The 27538-nt window shown below is 42.9% G+C and overlaps 1 protein-coding gene and 1 pseudogene across 1 annotated transcript in view; both read right to left on the reverse strand.

Annotated features, from left to right (window-relative positions):
- The window catches only part of RAD54L2 (RAD54-like 2 (S. cerevisiae)), an 86373-nt gene that overhangs the window by 51177 nt on the left and 7658 nt on the right, over nucleotides 1-27538 (reverse strand). The gene's annotated exons all lie outside the window — the stretch shown is intronic.
- LOC102191188 lies at nucleotides 21538-22254 on the reverse strand (annotated as a pseudogene).

Consider the following 27538-nt stretch of genomic DNA (forward strand, 5'->3'; position numbering starts at 1 on the left):
GAGTGGGTTGCCATTTCCTTCTCCAATGCATGAAAGTGAAAAGTGAAAGTGAAGTCGCTCAGTCGTGTCCGACTCCCAGGGACCCCATGGACTACAGCTCACCAGGCTCCGCCGTCCATGGGATTTTCCAGGCAAGAGTACTGGAGTGGGGTGCCATCGCCTTCTCCAAATGGCTTTCTTAAGTCGCACCAAATTTGGTTTTTCTCTTTCCCTCCCTTCTACAGGCCACTAGATTTCTTTACACAGACAACACAATGAATTCTTTTCTCAGCTCTTCAGAGCCACACTAACTACTTAAGGGGCAGGTTTGGCTGTTACTGATCACCTTCAAAAAAGCAACAAAGGGAAAATGGCAGAGGAAAAGCTGATCCTGTAGGCAGCAGCACAGCCAGCTGCACTTTGTCTCTAAGGGGCTCCGCCCCGACACACACACTTCCATGTGGGCATAGCCTTTCAGAACACGGGGAAAGCAGCCCTGATTTTAAAAATTAGCTCTTGGGGACTTTCCTGGCGGGCCTGGGCCTATGGTTAAGAATCCGCCTTCCAAACAATTCCAAACTCATTCTACGAGGCCACAATCACCCTGATACCAAAACCAGGCAAAGACAACACACAAAAAAGAAAATTACAGGCCAGCATTACTGATGAATATAGATGCAAAAATCCTCAACAAAATTCTAGCAAACAGAATTCAACAACACATTAAAAAGCTCATATACCATGATCAAGTCAGGTTTACTCCAGGGACGCAAGGATTCTTCAATACACACAAATCGATTAATGTGGTACACCATATTAACAAACTGAAAAATAACCATATGACCTCAACAGATGTAGAAACAGCCTTTGACAAAGTTCAACACCCATTTATGATAAAAAATGCTTTAAAAAAATGGGCATAGAAAGAACCTACCTTAACACAGTAAAGGCCATATATGATCAGCCCACAGAAAACATTATTCTCAATGGTGAGAAACTAAGAGCATTCCCTCTAAGTTCAGGGACAAGACAAGGGTGTCCATTCTCAGCACTATTATTCAACATAGTTTTGGAAGTCCTAGCTACGGCAATTAGAGAAGAAAAGGAAATAAAAGGAATTCCAGATTGGAAAAGAAAAACTAAAACTCTCATTATTTGCAGATGACGTGATACTATACATAAAAAACCCCAAAGAAACTATCAGGAAATTACTAGAGCTAATCAGTGAATTTAGCAAAGTCATGGGATACAAGGTCAATACACAGAAATCACTTCATTCCTATATACTAACAATAAAAAACCAGAAAGAGAAATTAAGTAATCAATCCCATTCACCAATGCAACAAAAAGAATAAAATATCTAGGAATAAACCTATCTAAGGAGACAAAAGACCTGTATATGAAAAATTATAAGACATTGATGAAAGAAATCAAAGATGACATAAACAGATAGAGAGACAGTCCATGTTCCTGGGCAGGTAAATCAATATTGCGAAAATGACTATACTACCAAATGCAATCTACAGATTCAATGCAAAAGTGAAAAGTGAAAGTGAAGTCGCTCAGTCACGTCCAACTCTTTGCAACCCCGTGGACTATAGCCTACCAGGCTCCTCCGTCCATGGGATCCTCCAGGCAAGAATACTGGAGTGAGTTGCCATTTCCTTATCCAGGGGATCTTCCTGACCCAGGTATCGAACTGAGGTCTCCCGCATTGCAGGCAGATGCTTTACCCTCTGAACCACCAGGGAAGACTCACTTTTACTTTTTCAGAATAAAAAATTTCACAAGTCATATGGAAACCCAAAAGACCCAGATAGCCAAAGAAGTCTTGAGAAAGAAGAATGGAGCCGGAGGAATCAACCTTCCTGACTTCAGACTATACTAAAAAAGCTACAATCATCAAGACAGCATGGTACTGGCACAAAAACAGAAATACAGACCAATGGAACAAGATAGGCAAGATAAACCCACACACCCATGGGTACTTTAGTTTTGACAAAGGAGGCAAGAGTATACAATGGGACAAAGACAGCCTCTTCAATAAGTGGTGCTAGGAAAACTGGACAGCTATGTGCAAAAGAATGAAATTAGAACACTTCCTGATGTCATACACAAAGATAAACTCAAAATGGATTAAAGACCTAAATGTAAGACCAGAAACTATAAGACTCTTAGAGGAAAACATAGGCAGAACACTCAACATAAATCAAAGCAAGATGTTCTATGACCCACCTCTTAGAGTAATGGAAATAAAAACAAAAATAAGTAAGTGAGATCTAGTTAAACTTAAAAGCTTTTGTACAGCAAAGGAAACTACAAACAAGGTGAAAAGACAACCCTCAGAATGGGAGAAAATAATAGCAAGTGAATAACAGCAAGTGAAACAACTGACAAAGAATTAATTTCCAAAATATACAAGCAGCTCATACAACTCAATACCAGAAAAACAATCCAAGCAAAAGTGGGAAAAAGACCTAAAAAGACACTTCTCCAAAGAAGACATACAGACGGCTTAAAAAAACACATGAAAAAATGCTCAACAGTGCTTATTATTAGAGAAATGCAAATCAAAACCACCATGAGATACCACCTCACAACAGTTAGAAAGGGGATCATTAAAAAGTCTACGAACAATAAATGCTGGAGAGGGTGTGGAGAAAAGGAGCCCTCTTGCATTGCTGGTAGGGAATGTAAATTGATACAGCTACTATGTAAGATGGTATGGATACTCCTTAAAACACTAGGAATAAAACCACCACATGACCCAGCAATCCTACTCCTAGGCATGTACCCCGAGGAAATGAGAACTGAAAGAGACACATGTGCCCCAGTGTTCACTGCAGCACTATTACAGCAGCTAGACCATGGAAGCAACCTAGATGTGCACCGGCAGATGAATGGGTGAAGAAGCTGTGGTCCATACACACAGTGGAAACCAGACAGGAGAAAAAAGTTGATACGAAAAAAATGCATTTCCCCATTTCCTCCTCATCCCATGAGAGACACTGCTTCAATCTTCAGTGAAGAGGAGCGCTGCTTCTAAGACACAGACATACCAGGAGAGTGACTTGGGTGTTGCTGCACCTTAAAAATGACCTGTATTCCTACAGAGCAAATTCTGGGAATCAAATTCTATTTTAATGAAACTGGAGAACTAGCTATTTAAAGGAACTCCAAACAGAACCACTTTGATAGGTAAATATTCAATCCCTAAATAATATGTTAACCTTTATAGTTTAATATATTGGGTTTACTTTTGAACTGTTGTGTTGGAGAACACTCTTGAAAGTCCCTTGGACATTAAGGAGATCAAACCAGTCAAACCTAAAAGATATCAACCCTGAATATTCATTGGAAGGAATGATGTTGACGCTGAAGCTCTAATACTTTGGCTACCTGATGCAAAGAGCTGACTCATTGGAAAAGACCCTGATGCTGGGAAAGATTGAAGGCAAAAGAAGGCAGCAGAGGATGAGATGGTTGGATGACATCACTGACTCAATGGACATGAGTCTGAGCAAACTCCAGGAGATAGTGAAGGACAGGGAAGCCTGGCGTGCTGCAGTCTATGGGGTCACAAAGAGTTGGACATGACTGAGTGACTGAACAACATCATCATATTGGGTTTGCTAAAAGGAAGCTATAATTATGAAGAAACACACAGCCAAACCCAGTGAGCCTCTCACATCAACCTTGACAGTGAGGGAAGAGAGTTTTCTGCCCTGCTAAATTAAAAGACAAGGACACCTGTCTGTAAAGTGCTGCCTGACCAAGAACCAGTGGAATTAATCATGTGTGCACAGCCCTCAGACACACCCTTGGCGGGGAGATACACAGAAGGAAACAAACACACACACACACACACACACACACGGGGAGATACACAGAAGGAAACAAAGACACACACACATACACACACACAGAAGCTTTTGTTCATAAAGCTGACCATCACACACACACACACACACACACACACACAGCCTTTGTTCACAAAGCTGACCATCCCTGAACAGTCGACACTGAAAACTGCAAACACACACGGCTTCACCGGACAGGCAGCTGGTGAAATTCCAGAGACGTCTTAGTAGTCCTCAGCAGCATCCTGATCTTGCCTTTGATATAAAATAATCCATTCCCAACTGCCATATCCTTATTAATTTTGGTGACCCTGAGTAATACTACATTTCCTCAAGTGCTCTCAAAGCAATTTAACAGCAAGTACCACTCACATCTTTTCTCCATTAAAAATATAAACAAAACCATGCATTTACGCTAACATACAAGGGGAGGGAAGTTTTCAGAGCAAGCCAACATTCAGCCCAAAACTTGAAGCAACAGCCCTTCAAAGAAACCTATTAGTCAAAGAATCAAAGAGGGGGAGAAGAGAGTTCAGTTCATATATAGAAATTCCTGGGTATCTATTACAAGATTCTTCAATCTGCTGTGAGAGATCAACTATGGATCTTTAAAGTTATTTCTAAACACCTTTCCTGTGCAAGATGAAAATCTAAAGTGTTACTTCAAAATTCCAAGCTGCCCAAATGCCTTTTGTTTATCTTTCAGTTACTTTAAAACATTTAATACACATAAGCAGTCACAGAAGCTAAACTGACAGAGATCGAAATATGTTTTTCGGAACTCAAATGAGACTTTCAGCAATTAAGACAAAATAAAGAAAGAAAGATGAACAAACATACCCAGGCCTCCAAGGAGCTGGGCCACAGGGGACAACTCTTCCAAAAGGCAATGCAAGTGAGCCCAGCACCAAGCACAACAGAGGCGCTGAAGCTACGTGTAGAGAGGCCTAAAGGCTAGCCACAGCTCGTGGGCAACTAGCTGCATTACCAAATGTTCTCCCAGAGCTTCTTCCATAACCCCTCTTACTCCAGAGAGAAGAGAGATGGGCCTGAGTTCATCTTTAGGACCTCTTCCAGATTCTATGACAGCAGTTCTTAAAGGGTGGTCCTGGAACCCCTGAGGGTCCTTGAGACCCTTTTAAAAAGCCAAATTCCTGTATGGGTTAAACAGCCATTCAAAGTGCCAGACAGACCAATGGATTTCAATGAAACAGAATACAAAAAGTTCCTTGATAACGGGTTCAAGCTCTCTGTAACCATTAACCTTGTATACCAGAGTTTTGGTATAATACCAACGAATACCCACAATTATATGAAAAGGATGTTAAAACACTCCTGTCTCTTCCAACTACATTCTCCATGTACTTCAACAATATAAAAAGTCAACAACAAAACAGTCAGTCGCAACAGAACAAATGCAGAACCAGATCTGAGAACCCAGCTGTCTCGATTCAGCCAGACATTTTCAAATTTTTGAACATGTAAAACAATCCCACTCTCCTAATTTCTTTGTTTTGGAAAATAGCTATTTTTCATTTAAAAGGTTACTTATGTTAATAGAGAATTATTTTATTATTTTAGAATGAATTAATGTATTTTATTTCTCAGCTTTCGTTTCTAATACAACAAATATTGACCAGTAAAGCACTCTGGGGTCTTTAATAATTTTTAAAGAGTATAAAAGGATCCTAAGAGCAAACAGTTTGAGACCTGCCATTCTAATACAACAAACCTCTAAGATCTGTGGTCTTCCCCCCCCCTCATTTTCAGGTATCACAAAGAGAAAAATTGGCTTTAAGGAAAAGCATAACATGCAGAGAACCACATTACACGAACATTATAAAATCTTCCATAATATTTATATAAAAACCAAAAATTAATCCGATATATAAAAATGATACAGGTTCTTTTATCAATGTAACTAATCATCAAGGGCAAGTTTCCTTAGTAACTGAAGTTAATACTACATTGTTGCTTAGTCGTTTCATTGAGTCTGACTGTTTTGCTGCCTCATGGACTGCAGCGCACCAGGCTCCTCTGTCCATAGCATATCCCAGGTAAGAACACGGGAGTGAGCTGCCGTTTCATACTCATGAGGATGTTCCTGACCCAGGGATCAAACCCGTGTCTCCTACAAGTCTCCTGCACAGCAGGCAGATTCCTTACCGCTGAGCCACCAGGGAAGACCAATGCTACATTTGCAAAGTCAAATTTTCACTTTCACCACTGAATCTCTGCTATCCACTCTCCCTTTAAAATAGCCAAGGGCTGAGGTACACTGCCCTCCTCATAAATCCCCCTTGGCTTATGCCCTTCATTCAAGAAGTTACTGAGAAGCACATCCCTGCAAGAGTCAGTCCCAGGAGTTTTGAATAAGTGGGAGTTAAGCCTTAGAAGGCCACTGCTGAGGGGAGCAAATGAAAGATTCATTTCATTCTCCATGGAGTCAGCTGAAAAAAAAAAAAAAAAAGCGGGGGTGGGGGGAGGGTGAACGGAGGGAACGGGGAAGGGAGGAGGGGAGAGAGAGAGAAAGAGAATAAACAATTGAGCTGGGAAGGCAGGAGCTAAAACAGGGATGACAGATTTGGCTATGAGAAGCCTGTGTGACATAGACACTGCTCCCGAGAGAAATGTGGGTTCTGGAAAAAAGTCCCTCGCTCACACACACGCACTCCACATATGTTAAAACATCAGATCTGTGTAATCTGAGGGTGGAAAAAAAAAAAGTTAAGATCCCTGGATCTCTAAATGCAGGGCATGAGGCAAGAATAAATGCAATTCTGGCTAAATATGTCACCATTCAACTCGTGAGCCCTGTATCTCTTTCCACACAGCTCTAACTTCTTAAAACAGGGATTTCAGAGATAAGGACCAACTTGGCAGGGCCATGGATGGCCCACTTACCCGAGGCTCCTTGGAGCCTAAGCCAGCCCAGTTCAGATGAACCTGAAAGCAAGTCAGGTTTATCTACTGGCTGGTGAGACTGAAGAGGCTTGGAGAGAAGCCAAATCATGCTTGATGTCCCACCACAACTGCCTCCACTCCTCTCACCAGCCTCTTCCCTGAGCCCTCTGAGACCACCCCCTCTCCTAAGACCCCTCCCTTTCCAAGAAATCTATCATGAAGCCACAGAGCTCAGTCTGTGTGCTTCAAACCCAGAGAAGCATAAGCTGTGCAGAGTGAGAGATGGCTCATTCACCCCTCAGAGGCCTGCAAACATTCAGCATAAATTCTGGTAAAGACATCTCTGTATCTAGTCAATCTACCCACCAGACACAATCCTGAAAAGCTCTATCCAAGTAGCATTTCAACAAATCAGAGCTTTTACAAATAAGACTACAGCAGGGACCCTTACCTGAATCCTTCCATAATATAGCCACTAATTTTCTGAATTGATGTTGGTCACTTTAGATTTTCAATAATCATTTATTTTAAAAAAGTTATACCTACCTCATATACAGGCTATATACTGTGGTTTTTCCAAAACTGCTGCCTACTATAAATAAAATTTCTAATGTATAACTTATTTCGCGTTATGTACTCACAAACTGTATTTCTACAGCTACTCAAGTTTTTCCACTTTGGCTTTGTCAGTGACACAGGCACTCTGTGCACTTAGCTCCATAATGACATAGGTAAACTCTTCTGCTTCCACTTCTCACAGTTCTAAAATGAATGGTAATGCTAGTCAGGGGTAGACACCTTACAGTGCCTATGCAACAATAAAAAAATACATTTGGTCTTTGCCCCTGGTTCCCAGCACAGAGCTCCCAAAACCTTTGGAATTTTCTGAGTGACAGAAGTGTCTTTTGTTATTCTTACCGAGCCTCTTTTGACCAGACCTGAATTTAGGTTAGTGAATTTCTAGAGTGGGATCCCTAGAAAGCCTCACGATGGGACTGGCCAGCAGTAAGACCAAATGACCAGAAAGAACTTTCAGCCTCACCCACCAAGCTCCAAGATGGGGGCATGGAGCTGGAGATGAAATTCTATGAAACCCCCTGAACACTGAGATCCAGAGGGCTTCTGGGTCAGTGAACACACTGAGGTGCTGGGAGGGTGGCACCTTGAAGGGCACTGGCGTACGGCAACACCTCCTCCCATACCTTGCCCTACGCTTCACTTCCATTTGGCTGTGCTTGAGTTGTATCCTTTACAATACGCCAGTAAACTCACGTATAGTCTTGAGTTCTATGAATCATTCTCGCAAATGTTTGAACCTAAAGAGGGGCTCGTAGGAACCTCTGATTTATAGTCAGTCAGTCAAGGACACTCGTGACTGGAATGTGACGCAGGGGCAGTTCTGTGGGACTGTCCTCATCCTGTAGAGTCCGCACTAACTCTGAGTAGTTAGCATGAAAACTGAACTGCTGAACACCAAGCTGGGATCCAGAGAATCAGAGAACTGGTCATCGGTGCTGGGAAACATCTCAGGGTCACAAAGACTTATAAGTGACAAAATCACAAGAACTTCTATCTGCAAAGAGCAACAGAAAATTTAAAAATGCATTATTTCTTGACTTCCCACGTGCAAAAATAAAGTGTGGCATTTACTGCAATGCAACAGGTAACCTGTGCCTTTAAACAACTAAATGTCACTTTCCAGTTGACTTAGATTAGTAATTACATGATACATGAATTTGTAAATGGGAATCCATAGTGAGTTCACCCCTCAAAGAACAGAGGAAAAAAAGAACCATAGATAAAACCAAATCTGTTATCAACACCATTTTCCACATTTTCACTGAATAATAAAAACTGATTCTGAGAATCAGGAAAAAAAATGAGTGGAACCAAGGAGGATCATTTAGTGACCTAAGCAATTTAAAATACGCATAGAAAAACAAGGGCTTCCCTGGTAGCTTAGACGGTGAAGAATCCACCTGCAATGTGGGAGACCCGGGTTTGATCCCTAGGTTGGGAAGATCCCCTGGAGGAGGGCATGGCAATCCACTCCAGTATTCTTGCTGGGAGACTCGCCATGGATAGAGGAGCCTGGTGGACTATAGTCCATGGGGTCGCAAAAAGCTGGACATGACTGACTGACTAAGCACACAGAAAAAGAAACAAAAATACATACAGAGTCTAACCATCACCTGTCTATTAGATATGTCTCCCTCCCTTGGCCCACATACCCACTTAAGACAACCAAGCCTATTAACAGCTATGAAAATGTGGAAGAATTGAATTACACTAATGAGTTCCAGTCAAACACAATCCTTGTACTCTGAAGGTGGCACCACCTTTCTCTAGAGTGCACGGGGAAGTCAGATCAGAAGTCGAGAGCCAAGAGCCTCCTAGGACTAGCTGTGTACATCTCAGCACATATGTAAAGTAATTCTCTAAGGACTTTCAGATTGAAGGAGACTACATATAACACTGGGTCTTGGACCTGGAGAAGAAAATAGCTATAAGAGCCAGCACTGAGAACAACAGTTGATGGACTAGGGATTAGATGGACTATGGATTAGATAACAGCAGCGTACCAGTATTTGATTTCCTGACTGTGAGGACTGTTCTGTGGTTACAGAAGAAAATGTCTTTAGGAAACATACAATCAAGCATTTAGGGGTAAAAGTAAACAGATAATCTAAAAGACAGTTAACAAGGAAGGGAATAGAATCATCTATTCCTGGTTCTCCAGATTTAAACATTTAACAAATACAAAAATATCTTATTTCAAAGTACAGATTCGACAAGATCACCTAGCTAACTATTCTCCTTAGAAAATTAGTAACAAACTTCCTTTCCTTTAAGACACAATAACTTAGGGTTAAAAAGGCTAATTAGCCTCCTAGGATCATCATGAACAGACAGTATGTCCTCTCGCTGGGGGGCAGGCGTCCCTCCCTCTTCCCCTGAGCCCAGCCAACAACTGGAACTATCTCTGAGGCAAATCTCACTTGGGTTCCCCCTGGAAGGCTCTAGCGCTGAGCAATGGCAGAAACAAATAGTACCCCACAGGCAGGTAGAAATTGGATGCGCTAGCTTGCCCTCCCTCTGTGTAGAGGTGGCCCAGTTCAGAACTATTTCTAAGGAGACTTATGTAATCAATCTGCATTCCGTGTCTCACTGGTCCTTTATGGCCAAGGTTATGTGCCCAGTCCTTAGGCTCTCACACACACAGACACAGACACATACACCTGCTCTCTCGCTACAACACTGTAAAAATATGTAGTTTAAGATTCACCACTGGATCAGAGTTAACCTAAATAAATGTGCACTCTAAGTCTCTTCTCTAGTCTAACACTGGACATAAACACTGAAGAAACCAGTGACAGCCAAATCTTAGCAAAGGTAAGTGGGAAAAAGTGTGCATCTGACCTAAAGCCAACACAGAGAAGTAGGAAAAAAGGCTTCTTCTTTCAAATTAATACTCCTATAATGTCTCTGGGGAAAAGCACATGGAGTCTGGACAAACTCAGGCTATAGACTTTGCAAGTAAGAAGAGAACCCACAGGAAATCCTCACTTCTGTAAGCCGAAAACAATGGATACTAACCATTGGGAAGAAGGGCCATGTGTCAGAGACTAGAAGATGACCTGTGTGCCTCCCATCACTCTTCAGATAAAGATGCCATTCCATGGAGACAAGACCAAACTTCAGTCTCCCAAACGAGAGGTGATACAATGAAGAGAACAAAATAATTCACATAGTGACATTATGCCAAGGAGATACTGTCATGATAGTGGCGATGAAGGGATGAAATAAAAGCTTAAGGAAATATTTTAAAGGAAAAAGTGACCGACAGTTATTTGGTGAAAGAATGGTCAAAGGGCCAGCAATTCATTCAGGCCAAAGCTTAGGCATCTCCTATGATAAAGACACTGTGCCAGGCACTGTGGGGGTGATATAAATACATGCCTCGAAAAGGAAAATTTAGATGTAGAGCAAGAAGCCGTAGGAATCCAAAACAGAAACAACAAAAATGTCATTTCTGGACATCAAAGATGTCTGTAGCATTTGAATAAATAACAAATACCTAATCAAACCTAATCCTAATTTAAAATTACATCCCTAATACAAAAATGAAAAATGACATTACTGTCCCATCAGGAAATTTACAATACATTTTTCTCCCCTAATTACGTTAACCATCTGCCCTAAACACATCGAGTACCCAAGGACACTCATTACCCTCGTCCAGTTAACAGTACAGTCTGGGCAGCATGGTTTCTCTCAAACCAGGGTGAGGCTGTACCCTGGGATTAGACCTCAAACTTCCGCCTCATCAGCACTCACTGTGCCAACTGCCAACTTACAGCAGTTGGCCACCACCACCCAAGAACAACCTAGGCGACTGAGAGACAGGAATAAAGGTGGAACACCTAGAGCCAACTGCCAGATCTCAAGGACAGGGTTTCCAGGCCTGCATTTGGGAAAGAAGGTGAGTAAAGTTCCAATCTTCTGGTCATTCAGTCAACAAGCAGTCATTAAGTATTCTTGTGACCTATTCTCAAGTGAACACTGCCCCCACGCTGCAGCCAAAATGAAAATGCCCCCGAAAGAGAAGGGGAGTGATTAATAGAAAAATGACAGGATAACAGATGGCTAACAAACACATGAAAAGATGCTCAACATCACTCATTATTAGAGAAATACAAATCAAAACCACAATGAGGTACCACTTCACACCAGTCAGAATGGCTGCGATCCAAAAATCTGCAAGCAATAAATGCTGGAGAGGGTGTGGAGAAAAGGGAACCCTCCTACACTGTTGGTGGGAATGCAAACTAGTACAGCCACTATGGAGAACAGTGTGGAGATTCCTTAAAAAATTGCAAATAGAACTACCATATGACCCAGCAATCCCACTTCTGGGCATACACACCAAGGAAACCAGAATTGAAAGAGACACATGTACCCCAATGTTCATCGCAGCACTGTTTATAATAGCCAGGACGTGGAAACAACCTAGATGTCTATCAGCAGATGAATGGATAAGAAAGCTGTGGTACATATACACAATGGAGTATTACTCAGCCGTTAAAAAGAATTCATTTGAATCAGTTCTGATGAGATGGATGAAACTGGAGCCGATTATACAGAGTGAAGTAAGCCAGAAAGAGAAACACCAATACAGTATACTAACACATATATATGGAATTTAGAAAGATGGCAATGACGACCCTGTATGCAAGACAGCAAAAAAGACACAGATGTGTATAACGGACTTTTGGACTCAGAGGGAGAGGGAGAGGGCGGGATGATTTGGGAGAATGGCATTGTAACAGGTATACTATCATGTAAAAATCGAATCGCCAGTCTATGTCCGATGCAGGATACAGCATGCTTGGGGCTGGTGCACGGTGATGATCCAGAGAGATGTTATGGGGAGGGAGGAGGGAGGGGGGTTCATGTTTGGGAACACATGTACACCCGTGGTGGATTCATGTCAATGTATGGCAAAACCAATACAGTATTGTAAAGTAAAATAAAGTAAAATAAAAATTAAACAAAAATAAAAATAAAAAATAAAACAAAGCCAAAAAAAAAAATTACCTCACAATCCAGCACACACATTTTTATCCAATTGTTTAGCCCACTAAAATAAAATGGTACTAAAATAATAAAAAAAAAAAGAAAGAAAAGAAAAAGGACAGGATAGGGAGCTCATTTTCTCTCCTGCTCACCACAAAACACAAGAAAAAGGAGTGCAACTCATTGTTACATAACAGTGAGGCTGAACAAAAGGCCCAGCTAAGTCAATGGCTCATCTGCAGAGCATTCTGAACCCAGGGTTAGAGGCTGCCACTCAGCCATGCTAACAGAGAAAAGAACTGAACACCCTACATCACAGCCATTTCCACACTATCCTTGTCATCTCTCCATTAACTACAAATAAAACCACTGGCTTCCATAACAAACAATTCTGACAGGTGGGCCTCTTCATATTCCAAAGTCCCTGTTTAAGACAGTTCTGCTCTTGGTGAAGCCCATGTCATTATTTCTGTACCAGTGTGGATAAGGCAAAGTAGGCAGGCCTCTACTTAGGTTTTTGACCTGATACTAGTATTACATTAATACAAGCTGTATTTTACTCTTCAGGGTAAATAAAATGTTGACATTTAAAAAATAATTATACATTTTGAACTTGGCTTCTAAAAGATGCCACTCACACAGAAGGATGGAAAGAACCTACACAGTTTTAAATACCATTAGTGCTGCTGTTATCTTGATCAAGAACTGTGAAAGGCACTCCATTTCAAATTTCAGAAAGAACACAAACCAACACTAAGTGTGCCACTTTATAGCTTCCCTGCTGATTCCACTGCTGCAGCAAAAGCCCATAAAATTATCTGAGAAAGAAATGATTAACTGAGAGTGAGAGCTTGACTATTGGGTATACCACAGTCTCGAGTGCAGGACTGCACAAGAGGAAGATTTCAGGTCAACAGCCCTAGAAACCAGCTGGTGGAAACCAGGAAGAGTGCAACACAATGAGCAAAGTACATCTACCAAGTTGGACGAGGACGTCCTGCTTGGCCCCTTGGCAGTGGAAGAGAGCCTGCAATTTTCTCACTGCGAAGCATCTGGAAATATGGAGGAAATTATAATCAGCATCCATTCTGCATGCACAACTATTCCCACACAGCAAGTAAGAGAAACCCCCAAGAACCAACAACGAAAGGCAAACTGAAACCACAAAAACCATGAGCTCTCTCACTACAGCGGTCCTAGGCGAAGAGGAGGGTATCAGTCTTGGGGACGGGGTAGAGCAGGGAGACACAGAAATAATACCCTGGGTTCAAAGAAGCTGAAAAGAAGGGACTGAGACCTCTATATATACTCTCATGAAAGAGTGGTCTAGGGGGGGAAAAAAATCTAACCACCAACAGAGAAGACAACATAAAATCTTGTGTCAATTTAGGTTGGAGGGAGAAAAAAAGATGTCCAATGGGAGTCTGTAACTAGGACTGCCCTCAAACCAGTCTCAGGTTGAAATACATACTTACAAACTTACTTACTTACATGGTCTAAGAAATTAACCAAAACTAAAGTGGTCCCAAGCAAGGGATGCTTCTGCATTGCCTAGAAGTAAATTTATAACATCTCTTGGATATACCTCAACCAGGACCACTAAGATAAAGCCTTACTGAAGATGAGCTCATAATTCAAAAGTACAGAGGAGGGACGACTCACAAAAGCAAGAGTCGAGAGGGCCAGATTCCTAAAGCTCTACCTGCACCGTGAAGAGAGAACACCCATGCAGGGATGTATCAGAAGGACAAAGGCTCCCTTCTGCTCTGTAGCCTGACAGACAAGGGGACCATTCCTGGGGTAGGCCAGTTACCTGCCCAGGAAACTGATAGTACTGTTGCCTCAAAGCCTCTTCTTCTCAAAAACAAAAGAAGTGGGGCCAATGGGCACTGGGTGTTAAGCAACTCTATAGACAAAAGGTCTGAATCTCAACAGAAGAGAACCTGAGCCTGAGGAAGCACAACCTTTATACATGTTCATGAGGCTCAATCCTGGCAAGTTATGTAGACTTCCCAAAGCATCCGACACTGCGCTGGACAGGAGGGAAAAGTCCCCTTTGTTCTCCTCTCTGGACACTGCCTTCAGGCGTCCTACACCCTCCATTATCATCAACAAAATGGGAAGAAATAAAGCTTCCTTCATTCGGATTGGTAACAAGGAATCAAACACAGGATCCTCGTGTTTCCTAACAACATCCTATTATAAACACGCACTACATGCTCCACAAAGCTGTGGCTGCTCCCTTTTAACTCTTTTTTACCCCCTCTTTATAACATCATATCTGGGCTAGTTTCTTCAACAGGTTATATCTGGTTTACCCAAGAAGCCACATATACCTAGATTTACTGAATCCTAATATTATTAAATTGCCTCTTCTCTAGAGGGTTAAAGGAAAGGGTGGACTCCAAGAACATCTCTTACACTTCGGCTCTATGCCATCTATTTCTAACTCCTCACTCCTCACCTTTGATTAGGCATCCTAGGTAACAAATCTCACACTCTCAGTTACATCGAAAGGAGAATCCCAAATCTACCACATTCTGCTAATTGTGGCCCACAGTGGGCATTTGTTCCCTGTGTAAGGGAGACAGACAGACTGCTTCACTGCTTTGGGGAAGCTACTCCTGATCTGTGGATTTCCTGAGTTCTTACCAGGTTCTGGCAGCAGTTTCAAACACTTCAGAAGGCTTGTATATATACAACACATTAATATTGGGATAAAGATGCTATAACCAGCTCACAAACCCTGAAAAGCCCATCAGAAGGTGAACTGATTATTTAATTTTGCTTTCCAAAAGTTGTCTCCTCTGGGCTGCCTCTAAACAACAGGAAGTAATTGACTCTTAAGGAAGATTTGAAAATAACAACAGCATATTTAGAGAATTACATGAGAGGAACCTCAGTGAAGAAAAAGGGATCATCATCTGTAGAGGACAAGCTGATATTCTACTGAGCAAGTAACTAATCCTCCCACACCTGGGCCTCTTCCAATATCAGGGAAAGTCAGTACTTTCTTTATCAGCAGACTTAACAATCAGTTAAAATTCACTAAAGATACTACTGAATGCTTATGCACAGAAAAGAGTTTGAAAGCAATAACATCTTAGCAAATCGATGAAGGAAAAACTATGGTATTTTACATTCGAACTGCTGACTGTTGATTTTTGATAAACACAAGGGGGCAGCGGGTGGGGATATGCAAAAACCATGACTTAGAAACCAAGAAGTTCTTTTACGAAGATGCACATTCTCTGTACCCTGACATAAAGAGGCTCTGAAATCTAGAATCAGGCTGTTCTATAAAGCTCCAGAGAAAGAGAAGCGATGATGACTGAGAGCCAATACTTGCAAAGTGCACACACCATATGAAATCAAATCCATTATCTAAAGATTCAGCCTCCTAGTCAGGGTACTAGTTAACAAAGGAGAGTGAATAGCAATGGAGGTCCAGTTTGAAAAGGGAGGGAAAAGATGGTTCCACAAAGATAGTTCTAACACATCCAAATGCCAAAACTCAGAAAAACCTTGGGCTGTTTTTAATAACAAGTTACATTCCTCATGTCAGAAATTGACCCTTAACTAAGTTATTAAAATTGACAAAACAGCTCAACAAGAAGCTTTGGTGGTCTCTGAACATCTTTTTCCAGACAGCGATACTTTCCAAAATTCTACTCAGCTCAACCAAAACATACTAAACAACTATCATCTACCAGGGACACAAAGATAGGGAGGAAACACAGGTCAGGACAGATCAAGCATTAAGAGGAATGAGGCCCAAAGTGAGTTCTGAAGAAAGATTTGGAGAGTTAGGTAATGTGGGGCAGGTAGGGCTTTCCAGGTGGCACTAGGGGTAAAGAACCACCTGCCAACAATGTGGGTTCCATCCCTGGGTCAGGAAGATGCCCTGGAGGAGGGCATGGCAAGCCACTCTGGTGTTCTTGCCTGGAGAATCCCAGAGGAGCCTGGCAGGCTGCAGTCCATGGGGTCGCAGAGGCAGACATGGCTGAAAAGGCCGAGCACACACGGGGCGGGGCGGGGAGGAGATGCTGAAGACAAACAGAGACAAGGAGGCTCAAAGATACGACTGTGTGAACAATCAGTGATAGACAAAAGCAGACGTGAAATCAAACAAATCCAAGAAGACTGCATTACTGGAGCATAAAGCAGGAAGTACGGGGGAAGAGTCAAAACCAAACTCGGAAACGCAACAGGATCTAGATCACCGAGCACCCTGCTGAGACTGGATATTATCCTACAAGAAGACCAAAATAAGATGACCAGCTCTGGGTACTATAAACATCCCTCTGCACCACAGAATATAGAATATAAAAGCACAGGAATACGCTGTTTCAAGTTGGAATCCCACGCATTTTTCAGTGCAGCCCCAGGCAAGTCACCCCTCAGGGCCATAGATGCCACACTCCAAAAACGAGGCATTCCTTACCTTCAAGGATTATTAAAGAAGAAGGTGGTGAATGAACATAAATGTAAAGCGTACTGTGAAGTTACACGGTTCGGTTTTTAGCACAGTGTAAGCACTCAAAACATGACCTGGAAGAAATATTTGCTAGATGAAATGGAATATGAAGAGACGGGAAATAGCCAGTAAAAATGCAAAAAAAAAAACAGAGGAAAGATCAGATTTGAGAACTATTAGGAGGTAAAGGGCTAGCAGGGTACTGTTCTTCAAGCCTCAGTGAAAGAGTAAAAGACCCGTGAGGCCTCTTCCTGGTTTCCCTAATGGGGCCTAAGGAGCTGCGGTCACCTCCCCCTTGGACACCAGCCTAGACTGGAGACCAGATGCTCCAGCACAGCCTCGCTGTTACTATCAGCACTGCTATCATGGAGAGGGAACTCTTGGACGTCAGAGAGACTCTAGCTAACTGGAGCGAATTATTTACTTTTCCCTCATTTGGGGTAATGACACCCACACTTCAGGTGCTGGAAGCGTTCGTGCAGTATGTGACCCAGCAACATGACAAGGACTCAATAACTTAACACAAACGAATCCTATGCAGACGTGCAGCTTCTTTTACAGTGTCTCTCGTGAAAACATTACAGCCTTATCTCAGCTCCAGCCCACCTGAAGCCTTGGTAGCTGAGACTGTACAAAACCCATCAGTGTGTTGGTTCTCATATAGGCAACCAACGGCCCATTTAGGGAGAGCCTATTTTTATTTCCCAAATGTATGCAACATCTTCCACCATAAAATGTGCTATCTGGTCTCCAAACAAATATAACTGGTTTCAGAGAGTTCAACTCTGGAAACAACAGCTGGGATGCCGTAGTTTTACCCGAAAGTTAAGTAAGAAAAACTTGGCCCCAAGCCCAGAAAACAGGCATTCCTCCTAGACAAAACTGGATAAACCAAGTCTACAAACAATGAGTGGATACAACAGTAGGGAAGGAAAGACACCGAGACAGCCAGAAAAAACCACAGCAAAAGGCCAACCCTTAGCTCAAAAAGGGAACCAAGGAAGACTCTAGAATGCACCAGTTCTGAAGCAAGCAGGGGAGGCAAAACATACCAAGACACCGAAGTTACTAAATGAACAGTTACCTGAAACACAGATTGTCTCCCTGCTATGCCAAAGATAAGCTTTACGTTAGCAGGACAAACTAATCTGTTCACATTTAAGATTCAAGATCCCTTAGAAGAGGTTAGGCAGCTGGAGAGAGACAAACTGGGGAAGGAAGACTATCATTGGAAACAAAATTCAAACACATTAAGTATGAAAGAGTAACAGTTTCTACTTCAACAGGCTAATTTATTGATGCTGCAACTAATTCATAGATTTGGTTTCTTATAAGAACTGTACTGACTGTACATGTCACAAGGTATTAGTTGCTACTTTCACTTATGGAATAGGAAGAGAAATGAATCTTCAAAGGAGAAAAACTTGCCAAAATGCCCTTGACATGGAATTGTTCATTAAGATGCTGCCACAGCACATGGTTTTGATAACAATAACAAAGAACGCCACAAGCCTTCCTCTAAACATCTAAAAAAAACTGTTATAAACACTTAATCTGAAATATCTACTGCAGAGTCATTAGAAGGGCAGGTCTAACAGGGGCAGCTGACAGATGAGATCAGGTCACAAGTCTCCGACAGAGGAATCTGCAGTGAGCACGCCGATTGAGTCAATCGGCGAATTCCAGCTTGCCCTAACCAGAACGTGCAAGACAGTTCTGGAGAAGCTCACGAGCAAATCTATCAATACATGAATACATGGCTCTGCCAAAGATCTTCCGACCTATCAGGAAAAGTCTTTTTGAGAACATAAAATAGATACAGTAGAGCAAATTTCAGAGGTAGATTTTCAAGACCATCTTAACAGTATAATGTTGTATAACAAGTGGAAAAAAAACTTAATAAGCATTTAGATCCCAGTTTTAAAAACAGAATTACACATTTGCAAGTATATATATGCATAGCTAAAAAAAAAAAAAAAGACAAGGAGGAAAAGCACCAAAAGGTTATCAAACATTTTTATCTCTGAGTGACAGTGTTACCAAAAAAGGTATTATTTTCTTCTTTATTCTTTTGTTTTACAATAAATGGATACATGACTTTATAACTGTAAGACCAATATCTTTATACACGTATTCTCTCTCTACGAAGTCATCAGTGAACAAATCCTGTTTGGCCTCACCCCCATCCTGAGCAGCATCGTATTTTCAGGCTGTGACGACTCCTATCGGTAGCCACATCCAGTGACCAACAGGCAAGCCCTCATACTGCCAACCACAGCTCACCGACTATCTGCCACAGAGATCCCGTCTTAGCTAGGGTTCACATGAGGGCCTAAAGCAGCACGTAAAAAAGATCATCCATAGTCAGAATCATCCTTCAAAGGCCTTTCCGATTGTCCACAAAAATACTGTATGAATAGTTTTCTGTATGTATTCCCAGAGAAAGTGAAAGTGTTAGTTGCTTAGTCGTGTCTCTTTGCGACCCCACGGACTGTAGCTCACCAGGCTCCTCTGTCCATGGAATTCTCCAGGCAAGAATACTGGAGAGGGCAGCCATTCCCTTCTCCAGGGGATCTTCCTCACTCGGGGATCGAACCCAGGTCTCCTCCACTGCAGGCAGATTCTTTACCATATGAGCCACCAGGGAAGTCTATTTTCTATAAATGTATACACCAGAAATATTTCCAAAAGAGTATAATATTCAGAAATTAACCCTTCATGTATTTTGCTGCCTGAACCGGTTCAGCAATTCTTCATGGGCATTCAATTCTTCCTCCCTGCTGCCCTACTACTGAATATGTCCACTCAGCATCACACCACCTAAACAGTGATCAAGAATCCTTGACATTTATAGGTTGTGTCAATCATTTTAACTGTAACAACCCCGACTGCATCCACTGCCTTTGGGTACTCACTCACTGAGTAAAATGGTGAGTATAAGTTATCCCATTATTTAAACCACTATTCGTTACTTTCTGTCTTCATTTGTAAAGTGCATGATTGAATTCAAGCAAGGTAAAAGGTTAGATATAATTCCATTACATTAATTACAGCACCTCTGTACTGGGAGTGCAAAAAGGGAATCTTAAGTGTTGTTGGGCTTAGTGTCAACCTACTGAAAGTAAGACAGGTAAGACTACAAGTGCCTAATGAATGATAGAGATCCCAAATATACCAGAGTTCCGAGAAGAAAGCAACAGATTGAGGTTTGAATGCTGTTAGGAAGGCTTCCTGGAGGAAGCAGACCTTGAGACAACCCCAGAAGCAAGGCTCACTTAGATAAGTGTAGAGGGGAGAAGACATTCCACACAGGAACCATGACTTGGATCTGAGAAGTGCTGAAAAGGCAGAAGATATTTCTAAGTTTTCTGGAAAAGGAGATAAAATGACTCATCATTAAGCATCTACTACTGGCCAGTACTGGCAGGTACTGGAGATCCAGAGATGAGAGAACCTGTTCATAGAGTGACGACTGGAGCCCTCCAGGAATCATCCAGTCCACTGACACAGACATGTAAACACACACCACGAGCATGAAAGAAAGTGAAAGTGTTACTCAGTCGTGTCTGACTCTTTGCAACCCCATGGACTGTAGCCACCAGGCTCCTCTGTCCATGGGATTCTCCAGGCAAGAATACTGGAGTGGCTTGCCATTGCCTTCTCCAGGGCATCTTCCTGACCCAGGGATCGAACCCAGGTCTCCTGCAATACAGGTGGATTCTTTACCGCCTGAGCCACTAGGGAAGCCAAAGTACAATGTATGGCCAAAGTTTTTCTTCCAACAACTGATGACTAGATAGATAAAATGTATCTGGCATATCCATAGAGTGGAATATTATCAAGCAATAAAAGGAAATGAAGTACTAACATGGGCAAGTTTTGAAAACATTATGCTAAGTGAAACAAGCCAGTCACAGACGGCCACATGTTGTATGAGCCCATATATCTGAAACGCCTAGAATAGGCAAAACCATTGAAACAGACAGTAGATTAGCCGTTACCAGGGGATAGGGAGAAGGGAGAAGAGGGAGTGACTGCTTAATGAGTACAAGTTTCTTTTTGTAGAAAGGAAATGTTCTGGAATTATATAGTAGTGATAGGTGCATAATCTTGTGATGTAACAAAAATCACTGAACTAAATACTTAAAAATGGTGGAAATTTATAGTATGTGAATTATACTAAGGAAGAAGGAAGGAAAGGAGGGAGCGAGGTAGGAAGGAGGAAGGGAGGAGGTAAGGAGGGAGGAAAAGGCTCTATAGGGCAGAGAAGGAAATGATTTAGCTGAGAAAGGGTGGTGACGACTTCCCAGAGGAGGCAACAGATCTGAATGTCAAAGGGCAAACGGAGCTTTCCTTAAGAAGAGACTGATGAAGTCATTCAGAGAGAGGGAGATATGCAGGAGTACAGTTCTGCAGGACTAGCAGCTGGGGAGCTCATGAGGAAATTGCGAGAGATGAGAAGTAGGCCGGATCCTGATCCAGCAGTGTCCTGAGGACCGTGTTTAGAGTCTGAACTTTGTCCTATATAAGGACTGGCAAATATGTGGCACTTGGCACCACTTTCTGTCTGCACCCCTGGCAGACATAACTGTTATGCCATTGAGCGCTTCTCTGCTGAGCTCAGAAGCGGACTCAGTGTCTATCTCCATGCAATCCTCCCTACAGTCCATGTGTCCCCAGTGGGAACCCCACTGAAGGATCTCAAGCAGGGAGGTGTCACTTGAATTCCCAATTTTTTTTTTTTTTTGGTTTAGTATCGTTTATTAAGCTGTGCCTTAGTACAGACGCTGGGGCTTGCCCATGGTGCTCTTAATGTACAAGGCCCTGACGTTCTGCCAATTTTTCTTGAGCAATGATACCAGGAAGTTGACAGCTAAGTGGATGTTGTACACAAGCTCATCATCTGTCATCTTCACGTGGCCAACAGCCACTGCCAGACACAGCACTTTCTTCATCTGGAACTTGATCGTGGACTTCACTTCATCAACTTTGGCCACCATGTTCTCATTGTGGGTCAGCAAGGAAGGGAACTTGCCAGTCTTGTTCAGGCCTGGGCCCAGGATTCAGGGGATCTGCTTGATCAGAGACTCTGAAGCCAAAAAGGCATCATATTTCTTGGCCAGCTTCTTGACCAGTTTCTTATTCTTGCTGAGTTTTTTCAGTGCCTCGATGTCCATGTGGGGGATTATCCACAGCCTTGGCCTCATCACAATGCTGCTGGTCCCCCAAGACACACACGGAAAACTTGGGGCGGGGAGTGGGCTTAAGCCTGACGGTGCCTGAGAAACGTTTGTCCTTCTGAGGGTCATAGTTCTTCAGGCTGATCTGAAGCTCCACCGTCTCCAAAAACTTTCTGCGCTTGCGCTGGTTCCGTGCAGGACTTCCCACACCGCCTCCTAGACGGTGTCGCAGGAGACTTTGCTGCTCATAGTTCCCTACGCCGCGATAACCGGAAAAGAGCTGAATTCCCAATTTAAAACGAACACTGGTAGCTCTGTGGAGGCAAGGAGGCTAAGCAGGAAGCGGTTGTAACAGTCTGGACAAAAGGTGAGGAGACCCTGAACTAACGTAGTAGCAAAGTGAAAGGAGAAAAAAGGGAATCTCAGAGACCAAGGACGCAAACCCAGTAAGACTACAGCAGCCAAGCAGGGCCGTGAGGGCGGCCTTGCTCACCACTATCTCCTAGTATCCATCACAGAACTTGATATACATGGGAGGACTCCACAGATCACGATCCAATGATTGTTTTTTTCTACATTCTCTCACTGAATCTTCACAATAATACCGTGAAGAAAGCAATGTTATTCCCACTTTCCAAATAAGGAATCTAAGTTTGAGAGAGGTTAAGTGACCTGCCAAATACACCCAGCTAGAGAGTTCCTGTTGCTGTCGAGTCGCTAAGTCAGGTCAGCTCTTTGACCTCATGGACTGCAGCACGACAGGTTCCTCTGTCAGCCACCATCTCCCGGAGTTTGCTCAAATTCATGTCCACTGAGTCGGTGATACTATCGAGAGAGTGGGAGAGTGCAGTTCCAACCTAGACTTCTAACTCCAACTCTGGTCCTTGATCCAGGGTTCCAGCTCAAATGATGGAGCAGCTAACAGTATTAATGGTGAAATGTCAGAAACAGCCGGAAAATGGGCTGGGGGTCAGAGATACAGATTTGGGTGTTCCTGTCACATTCAGGTAGCTGAGGCCTCAAGTAGGGATGATACTCAGGGAGTGTAGAAAGTGGGGGAACCAAGTCAAGGATAGGTCAAACCTTGAGGGAATGTTGAAAAGGAGTCTGGACAGGGAGTCAGAGAGCCAGGGAAAGAACCAGTCCAGGAGGATGCTATTGGGAAAGACATCAGCAAGGTGGGCATGGTCTAGATTAAAATCTACAGAATGTCAGATCCATTAGATGGAGGGGGAACCACAGAGAATCAGAAGACGTAGGGGAAGCATTCTAAATGGGGTTGAAGGCTGCCTGGTGTTTTCGAAAACCACAAGGGCAACAGAATCTGGGGAGTTTGTTAAAAATACACAGACCACCAATAGCAGAGATCTTGTGAGAGTGACAGTCTCACTGAGCCTCTATTTTCTCATCTGTGAACTGGAAACAACAGCACTGGCTTCACAGTATTATAGTGAGGACTTTATATGCTTGAAAAGAGGCCCCACAGTTGACTGTGACACAGCTTGAAAACTGGCTTTTAGGAACCCCCCGCTACAGGAAAAACAGATTTGTACCTGGAGAGAGATGGGTGACAGGCAACCCTTTCAGAAGGACTATATAAAAATGAGAGAAGGAAGGAAGGAAAGTCAGCCATTATAATCCTGGACTGGACATGGAGGGCCTGGGTGAAGAAGAAAGAAACCAGAAAGCATGAAACAGGGATAAGGCATTACTAGGGACAACTCACAGGAAGGAAAGGGAAAAATTACGTGTGAGTCTCGGGCTTGAAGTCTGGCATACCCTTCACCAGAATCAGAAAGAACAACAGAGGGGCAGCTGGTTTGGGCGGCTGGGGAGAAATGAAAAAAAATCCATGCGAGATACTTGGTAAGTGCTAGAAAATAAACATAAAACATATAAGGGCCAACTGGCAGGAAACATGTTTCGGACAAAAGAACAGCACACCAGTTCAGAATGCGGCTCATCTCCAGGATGAGATGGCTTGGGTCAGAGTCCCAGCACTGCCACTTTCTAGCTAAAGAAGCTACTTAATTTCTCTAGATCTAGGTGTCTTTATTTGTAAAACGAGAATAACAGTACATGTAGAAGATTTTAAGTGAAAAAATACACTAACAAGCACACTGCCTAGCACGTGGTGCATCAGCTCCCAATCAACGCTGACGACTCCCTTCAGCTGCTCCACGGTAACACGCAGCGCGAGGGCCTCCCCAGCGGCTCCAGCGGGAAAGAGCCCATCTGCCAAGGCAGGGGGAGCGGGTCTGATCCCTGGGTCAGGAAGATCCCTGAGAAGGAAATGGCAACCCACTCCCACATGGGAAATCCGATGGACAGAGGACCCCAGTGGCCACAGGGTTGCAAAGTCGGACACAATTTAGCGACTAAAGACAGCGACAACAACAATGTAGTGTGGCCAGCTGTGCTTTGGAGAAGCTGAACTATTACCCAAGAGTTGGAGAATCTCTCCAACTCTGAGACAGGACGGGAAAACAGAGGATTCTTTGAATTTCAAGACTGGAATTAACTGCAAAACTATTAGTACAAAGAATTGTGCCAAGACACTGTAGGATGAAAAATTACCCAGTGTGTAAATGTGGTACCTATACTCAAGGAGAATACACGGGAAAGCAAGAAAAATGTATATACACAAACACCTGAAGTACCAAGCATACTGTGAAATGTCACTGATGTGCTGCCAGTCATGGAGTCGAGAGAGGGAGAACCATCTCCAACGTGGATTCACCTGAACTCAGTCTAGAAAGATGGTCAGAAGTTTAACTGGCCACAACACAGGCTCAGAGGAAACGACTTGAACAGGACAGCCAAAGGAAACAACGTGAATCCAGATGCAAAGCTGAAAAGGGCTAAAGGGACGTTCCAGGAAGAGCCAGAAGTCAGGACTAACTGAAGAACTAGCCACAAAATAACTGGCCCCATGGTGAGGACAAATGCAAGGGAAAGGCCACAGGAGAAAGCATGGACTTCCTGAGAGAGGCCAGGCGGGAAAAGCCAGAAGCTTGTTTGGGGAGCAGAATGATGCATGTGGTCCCACGTACGGTGAGCAAGACATTTCTGAAAGCACCTTCTCACAGCTGCTGATACAGCTGCACAGGACTTCAGACTCTAATCCAGCCCTACCATCCATCTGACTGAGGACGCCAAGATCAAGAGAGGTGAGTCAACTGCCCGAGCCATAGAGCGAGTGGCGACACTGGGCGCAGCTCTGGGGGGCAGACTTGGTTCACGGCACGTTACGCTCACCCACACGACCAGAAAGACACGGCCAAAAGCCAGGGTGAAATGAAACCAGGGTTACGGAATCGAGTCACCTGGACAGCCTCAAGTGGTGGGAGTGAAAGAGCTAGATTTCTGAGGGTCAGACCACAGAGGGAGCAGAAGAGGAAAACCAACAAACCTGGGTTACAATGAAAATAAAAACAAACATAAACAAATGGGACCTAATTAAACTTAAAAGCTTTTGCACAGCAAAGAAAACATAAACAAGACAAAAAGACAGCCCTGAGAATGGCAGAAAATATTTGCAAATGAAGCAACTGACAAGGGATTAATCTCCAAAATACATAAACAGCTCATACAGCTTAACTTCCAAAAAACAAACCATCCAATCAAAAAATGGGCAGAAGACCCAAATAGACATTTCTCCAAAGACAGAGAGACGGCCAATAAACACAAAGAAACACGCTCAATACCACTAATCATTAGAGAAATGCAAATTGAAACTACAATGAGGTATCACCTCATGGCAATCAAAATGGCCATCATCAAAAAATCTACAAACAATAAACGCTGGAGAGGAGGTGGAGAAAAGAGAACCCTTCTGCACTGTTGGTGGGAAGGTAAACTCAAACAGCCACTGTGGAGAACAGTATAGAGGTTCCTTAAAAAGCTGAAAACAGAACTACCATATGACCTAGCAATCCCACTACTGGGCATATATCCAGAGAAAACTATAATTCAAAAAAGATACATGCACCCCAATGTCCCCTACAGCACTATTTACAGTAGCCCGGTCACAGAAGCAACCTAAATGTCCATCAACAGACAAACAGATGAAGATGTGGTGTGTATATATATATATATATATACACACACACGGGATTATTACTCAGCCATAAAAAGGAACAAAATCATGCCATCTGCAGAGATGCGGGCAGATGGACCTAGAGACTGTCACACAGAATGAATAATCAGAGAGAGAAAAATATCATATAATATTCACTATATGTGGAATCTAGAAAAGTGGTACATGTGAAACTTATTTCCAAAGCCAAAACAGAGACACAAATGTAGAGAGCGCATATACGGCTACAGGTAGGCAGGGGTGATGGGACAAGCTGGGAGACTGGGATAGGCAAATGTACACTGCGGTGTATAAAGCAGCTAACGAATGAGAGCCTACTGCACTGCACAGGGGACTCTACTCAGTGCTCTTTGGTGACCTAAATGGGAAGGAAATTCAAAAACAGGAGATACACGTTAATGGATGTCTGATTCATTTTGCTGTACAGCAGAAACTAATACAATATTGTAAAGCAACTATACTCCAATAAAAACTTAAAAAAAACAAACTGTCCAAGTTAAATAGCCAGTATCAGAACTAGGATTAAATATCAAGTCCTCATTATTAAGGATAGAAAATGGCGAGGTGGACTTCCCTGATCATCCTGTGGCTAAGAATCTGCCCGCCAGTGCAGAGACACAGGTTTGATTCCTGGTCTGGGAGGCTCCCACAAGTCTCAGAGCAACTAAGCCCACGCACCACAACTAACGAGCCTGCGCTCTAGAGCCTGGGAGCTGCAACTACTGAAGCCTGGGAAAACCAGAGCCCAGGTTCCGCAACAAGAGAAGCCGCCACAGTAAGTCTGTGCACTGCAGACAAGAGTGGCCCCCACCTTGCCACAACCAGAGAAAGTCCCCATGCAGCAGCACAGACCCAGCACAGCTGAAAAGAAAAATAAGAATTTTTTTTTAAAAAGAGAAAATGGCAAGGTGATGATGTTTAAGAAATAAAATGCTCTCAACAGAGATATGCACTCATGTCATGACAAAGTCTGAGAAGAGCTTTGAAATATGCCAGCAACAGAAAAAAAAAAAAAGTGGGAAAGATAATTGAAAGAAAAAACTGGGGAAATATTAATCATGACCGAAAATGAGTGATCGCTACATGGGATTCCTTATACTAGACTCCCTGATGCTGTGTATGTTTGAAATTTTCCATAATAAAAAGTTCACTTACACACAGCTTCCCTCTCTGCAAAGGGAAATCAGTCGAAATGAAGAGCAACAAACATCAAGAAAAAACATCTTTGTCTGGGCAACAAGGAATTCACTCAGAGTTGGTATTCAGGAGGAAAACAGGACCAGAAGCCAGATCACAAAGGATGAAGAGGTATAGCTAAAGAAAGAAGTGAGGAAATGGCTATGAAACTGCATCTTAGATAGAATGCCCAGGCATAAGAAGGAGAGGCTAGGATAGCATGAAAGGCCAAACTACTTTGGTTCTACCTTGTGCTGCTGCTGCTAAGTCACTTCAGTCGTGTCCG

The sequence above is a fragment of the Capra hircus genome, chromosome 22 (assembly GCF_001704415.2).
Source record: "Capra hircus breed San Clemente chromosome 22, ASM170441v1, whole genome shotgun sequence".
Classification (NCBI taxonomy): Eukaryota; Metazoa; Chordata; class Mammalia; order Artiodactyla; family Bovidae; genus Capra; species Capra hircus.